Genomic DNA, 5,530 nt, shown 5'->3' on the forward strand with positions numbered 1-5,530 from the left:
TACAGTAGGCCCGTCAACCCCATTTGCAAAATTCCTTCTAATGTGATAACTTTTTGCAAATTGTCGAACTAGAAGACTTTTTTTGCAAATAAACAAAAGTAAAAGACTTATTTCACAAAAACCCAATCTATCTATCTATCTATCTATCTATAATATGAGATTTGCTAAGCTTCATCGCAAAAGGCTTTTCGCAGCTGGTCTGTCCCACGTCAGACTAGCCACCTTGCGAATGAAGACAAAAAATTGTTGTCTCCATTCAAGAGGTGGCTAGTCTGAAGTGCGACAGACCAGCCGCGAAAAGCCTTTTGCGATGGATGCTAGCAATTCCCCTATAATATATATACTAAACATGTTTCTTTCCAATGGCGGAGCCAGGATTTATGTATAGGAGGGCAAGGCGGCAACATTAAAGGGAAAATGCCAGAGAATTTAGAGCTGATTCCGCCCCAATTATAGTGGTGTGTTTGAATTGCCGGAATATAAAATAAGAATCAGTATACCATTCTATTATAATTCTTCAGGCAAACCACTTGTGCAAGGCGGATTTATGTATAGGAGGGCAAGGCGGCAAGCTTATACAGGCTTATACAGGCTTATACATTAAAGGGGGCAGGCCTTCAAATTTTAAAGGGGCTGGGGCCCAATTGAGTTGGGCCTATTAAATATTTAGCCCAACTCAACAGGGGCAACTGCCCCCCTTATGCTACATGTAGCTCTGCCCCTGTAATTATTTCCGTTTTCATACACTTTCTTTCCAAATTTTTTTTATTGGAAATTCCTTTCCCCTTGAAACCCCATATATCTATAACATCTATAAGCTATTGAAATTGGCACTACCACGTCTTGATAATTACACCAGCTCACCTTTTGTCTACTTGTTTAATTGGGTTAGAGAGATTTTTTGGGGAATTGATAACCTTTTACAGTTGGTTAGATAGTAAAAGACAAGGTGATCAACTGTAATTATCAAAACATGTTATTGCGAATATCAGTGACATATATTTATTTACAACCCTTTTTCTCTCCGGAACACCCCTTGCAGTGTAAAAACTAAAAAGAGGACGTGGCACGAGAAATGGAAAGAAAAGGAGGGCATATATGTCACTTCCTTTTCACTATGACTACTCTATTAAATCCACACCATGAAATATCAATGTAGACACTTTTTTCTAGAACATGAATGAGACAAAGGAATTTCCTCTTGTTCCACAAAAACCGTCCAAAAACATGAATGAGACAAAGGAATTTTCTGCCAAAAACACGGAATCACTTATTTTGGCAGAAAATGAAAAGAATCGATTGTAGTAAGCCCAAAACTGTTGGCACAATGAAACGTCACCAGTTACACAGCTGGCACTCCACATCAGCACCCCTTCATAATTCCCTCTCATTCCCTCTCCTTCCACACACCGCTCTCCATGGCAGAAACAAATGCAAAATCCTCCAAAAGAATCATAAGTTCTTCACTGCACACATCAAACCCTACTCTTCTCCCCTCCCCATATTCCGGCGAGCGCGAAACGGAGATCATGGTATCGGCTTTTATCAAGGTAATCTCCGGCGATGCCGACAGAATCCCATTCCAATCATCTCAGAATGAGAATGCAAGAAATTCTACTTCTACTTCCCCTGCCTCCACCACAGAAGAGACTAGTACTCTTTCTCTCTTTCCCTCCTACACTTGTCAATATTGCGGTATAGAAGGTTGTTTGGGGTGCGATTTTTTCGTGCCCCAAGTGGAAAATAATCAGACAAAGGCTAGTAAGAAAAAGAAGAAGTATAGGGGGGTCCGACAGAGGCCGTGGGGTAAATGGGCAGCAGAAATAAGGGACCCACGTAGAGCGGCTCGAGTTTGGTTGGGCACATTTAAAACAGCAGAGGACGCGGCTCGGGCTTATGACAAGGCGGCAATCGAATTCCGGGGCGCCCGTGCCAAGCTCAATTTTGATTTCCCTCAAAACCCAACTCCAGAACAGCAGGAATGGTCTCATGAACACTCCAATTTTCCGAATTTGGCGAGGCCGAGTTGGGGATAGTTGAAAACCAACAAGAGAATGATCCATGGGAGTTGCCTGGATTAGAGGAATCTGAGGATTGGATGATAATGGAAATGGGGTAATTTCCTCATTCCAGTGCGACTGTCAGTCTGTCACTACAACTAGTGCTTTTATAGTTTTACTTGTGGAATGAGCAATCGACCTCCATGACCATGTTAGACCTTCCATTTTGAGAACTGTTTCACCTATGATAACAAATATTCATTCAATATATACAATAAAATCAATACAATTCTTCATTCTTTTAAGTATTTATGTAAGTTGCCAAACCTTTCTGAAAAAACAGAGAGAGAGAGAGAGAGAGAGAGAGAGAGAGTGATTTTTTTTAGGATAATCATATGTAGGCCCTACTGTACGTTTTGAAAAATACTGGACTTCACACACACACACGTGGGAACACCGTATAAAATCTCTGGTTGGGATGTTTTGGGGCACAGGGGTCCACCCAATTGCAAAGAGCCAAAGATGACAGAATTATCTTTGGTTGAGATGTATTGGGTCATGGGGACAAAAGTGGGCTCTTAAGGATACCGGTCAAAGGCAGGTCCACCATACTTTGGTCCACCACAGAGCTATAATGCGAGTACAAGCCGTGTGTACTACAAATATATAAAAATATAATCTTGCGGCCTGAATCACGTGCTATTTAGAAGCCGTTGATGCTTTGGAAATGTGTTGCTTTGGAATTTTCACTAGCAGGTAACACCTGGATTGTTCTGTTTTTTTTTCCTTTTAGTTTAAGGCATTTGGTAATTTTTTAAAGGGAAATGTTTAACACATGACTTTTTTGCCGTCAAAGTGCATATAAAGAATAAAAATAAAGTTTTTTTTTTTTTTTTGCCTGCGAGCCTTGGCGCAGCGTTAAGGGTGCTCCATTGTGACCTGGTGGTCACAACTTCGATTCGCGGAAACAGCCACTTTGCAAACCAGGGTTAAGGTGGCGTACAACTAGCCCTCCCTAGACCCCGTAATGGTGGGAGCCTCGTGCACTGGTTACTCTTCTTCTCTTCCAAATGTATCCTCTTCCATTGGCGCCAGCTTCATCTTTAGCCCTAGCCATAGTAGTTTGACATCGTCCTTGGAAAAGACCATTGTTGCCGTGCCCATGGTTTTAAATTTCGACCGAAATCTAAAATTTCGGATTTCGGTGGAGACCAACACCGAAATCACGAAAACCCGAAACGGTATTTTATTTAGGCCGAAATTTTGATTTTTCCATAATTTCACCGAAAAAACCTATTTTTAAATTAATTTAATATTTCACAGAAATTTCAACCGAAATTACCAAAATTTAATATTAAATAAAATATTCTTTCATTTGTTTCGCCGGATTTCGGCCGAAATTTTGAAATTTCAGGGGTCCAAAACAGGTACCGAAACCGAAATTTTAAACCATGGCCGTGACTGCCACCACCTTTACTAGACCATCATACAGTTCGTCGGAGTCTTCACTACACTAAAATGATTAGGTGTGATTTATTTCAATTTTTTTTCTCTTCAAATCGACGAAAAAGATGTAGAATACAAAATTGGATTAAGAAATGTATGCAATCGAAGTTGAGAAGATGAAATACTTGGGCGAAGAAATTTGGTCTTGCAAAATCTAGAAGAAATGACGTTGGCAATTGAAGCGTCAGGTCTTTTCGGGAAAAGTTGGGGTTGATTAGGCTTGACTCACCGTCATCTCAGTCTCACTCGAGGTCATCTCGGTTTGAATTGTCATCATCTTAGACTAACTCACGGTCGTTCCAGTTGAACACTAGGTCATTCCGGAACTATTGGATTAAACTGGAGTTAGACTGAGATGACCCTAAGTTAGATCGGAATGACTATGATGCCCCTACATGACAGAGAATCCACTGCTATCAATTGTACAATAATAAAATGTCAGTGTAGGAACTTTGTCTAGAACATCAGGGCGAGAAAGGAACAAACACATGCCATGTCCCCACCTTACCCTCCAGAAGCTTTCCATAGAGTAAAAGAATGACATTGACAACCACAAGAAAGTCCACGTGCACTACTTTTTCAAAGAAATCCAGTCCGCGTAGGACAGTAGTTACACAGCTGGCACTACACATCAGCACCCCCTTATAAGACACGACACTTATTCGTCCTTATTCCACACGCCTCTCCATGGCAGAAACATAACCAAAATCCTGCAAAAGGATCAGAAATTCTTCACTACACACATCAAACCCTACTCTTCTCCCCTCCCCATTTTCAGGGGAGCGCGAGACAGAAATCATGGTATCCGCCTTTATCCGAGTAATCTCCGGCAATGCTGACGGAATCCCATTCCAATCACCTCTTAATGAGATTGCAACTACTTCTTCTTCCCCTGCCTCCACCACAGAAGAGACTAGTCTTTCTTCCTTTCCCTCCTACACTTGTCAATTTTGCGGTATAGAAGGTTGTTTGGGGTGCCATTTTTTCGCTGAAAATAATCAGACAAAGACTGATAATAAGAAGAAGAAGAAGTATAAGGGCGTCCGACAGCGGCCGTGGGGAAAATGGGCCGCGGAAATAAGGGACCCACGTAGAGCGGCTCGAGTTTGGTTGGGCACATTTAACACAGCGGAGGACGCTGCTCGGGCTTATGACAAGGCGGCAATCGAATTCCGGGGCGCCCGTGCCAAGCTCAATTTTGATTTCCCTCAAAACCCACGTCCAGAACAGCAGCAATGGCAATATGAACACTCCAATTTTGTGGCGGGGCCTGAGTTGGGGATACTCGAAAACCAACAAGAGAATGATCATGGTAATGGAAGTAGGAGAATTTCCTCCTTCAAATGATACTGTCACTACTACTACTACTACTGGTTTTTCGTTCAGGAATGTGCTATCAACCTCCATGACAGAGCTTCATTTTTTAGTACTGTTTCACTTATGGGAACAATTCTTCATTCATTTTATTTTATACAATCAAATCAATAGAATTCTTCATTTTTTTTTAAGTATTTTTGTAAGTTGGTTTTATGTGGGAAACCTTTTAAAACCCAGAGAGAATAATGTGATTTTTTTCCCTCTAGAGATCAGAGGGTTAGGATCATCGTATGGATATGAGGTGCAGCCTATTTATGTGGTGGCCCAATAAATGAACGGTTTGGAACATCCTCTGAAGTGGGTTCCGATGTACAATTTGAAAAATACTAGACTTCACGCGAGCACGACATATAAAATCTCTGAATTTAAACCAACTTACAAAGTGGGTCCTTACGGATGCCGGTCAAAGGCAGGTCCACCATACTTTGGTGCACCGCTAGAGCAATAATGCACGTACAAATCGTGTGTGCTAAAAATATAATAAATAAAAATATAATCTCGGTTACTGAATCTTGTGCTATTTAGAAGCCGTTGACGCTTTGTTTGGAAATTTGGTAGAAGGTAACACTTGGATTTTTCTGTTTTTTATTTTCTTTTCTTTAAAGGCATGTTTGTATTTTTTTTAAAGGGAAATGATTTTCAGCAAA

At 41.0% G+C, this 5,530-nt stretch overlaps 1 pseudogene; it reads left to right on the forward strand.

Moving 5' to 3' along the window:
• Window positions 1-4,304: 4,304 nt before the first annotated feature.
• Window positions 4,305-4,853, forward strand: LOC143857615 (ethylene-responsive transcription factor ERF109 pseudogene; annotated as a pseudogene).
• The last annotated feature ends 677 nt before the right edge of the window (window positions 4,854-5,530 follow it).

This window comes from Tasmannia lanceolata, unplaced genomic scaffold, assembly GCF_043159265.1.
Source record: "Tasmannia lanceolata isolate RefF3 unplaced genomic scaffold, GAP_Taslan_0.1 ptg000025l, whole genome shotgun sequence".
Classification (NCBI taxonomy): Eukaryota; Viridiplantae; Streptophyta; class Magnoliopsida; order Canellales; family Winteraceae; genus Tasmannia; species Tasmannia lanceolata.